The sequence below is a fragment of the Penaeus monodon genome, chromosome 25 (assembly GCF_015228065.2).
Source record: "Penaeus monodon isolate SGIC_2016 chromosome 25, NSTDA_Pmon_1, whole genome shotgun sequence".
Taxonomy (NCBI): domain Eukaryota; kingdom Metazoa; phylum Arthropoda; class Malacostraca; order Decapoda; family Penaeidae; genus Penaeus; species Penaeus monodon.
Genome location: NC_051410.1, coordinates 35,109,681 through 35,110,173, shown reverse-complemented (window position 1 = coordinate 35,110,173; position 493 = coordinate 35,109,681).

The window sequence follows — 493 nt, the reverse complement described above, 5'->3', positions numbered from 1 at the left end:
ACCCCCCGACGCCCACCCCCTTTGTGGCATCCTGGTCGTGATCTGTCTCCAAATGCCAGAAATCCTTAGGCTTCCTTCTCATCCTCCACGCTGCTCCTTATAGAGCTTCTTACAGGGGAAAAGAAGGTACCATTATATTTTTTTTCTATGTTATTTCTCCCTTCTTGTTCACGTATATATATACATACATACAGGCGCTCTGTATTAATATGTGTTTCGTTATGTATATAGGATATAGTGTATGTGTAAATCTATGGATAAGTAAACGTCTGTGTGTAGAAGGATATTCAATTTTTCTTTTGTAAGTTCTTAAGATTTAGAATATTAAATGTTCATAGATCTTGTAGAAATGGAGGATGAGAAGAATACGGGGAAAAAGGAAAATTATTTAAATGGTAGAATGCATATGGAAAAAATAAGAACTTTGAAATATAAACAAGACGATGATAATCAAAATGGAGAGGATTTTGTAGATGTTTGGCCTAAAGTCATA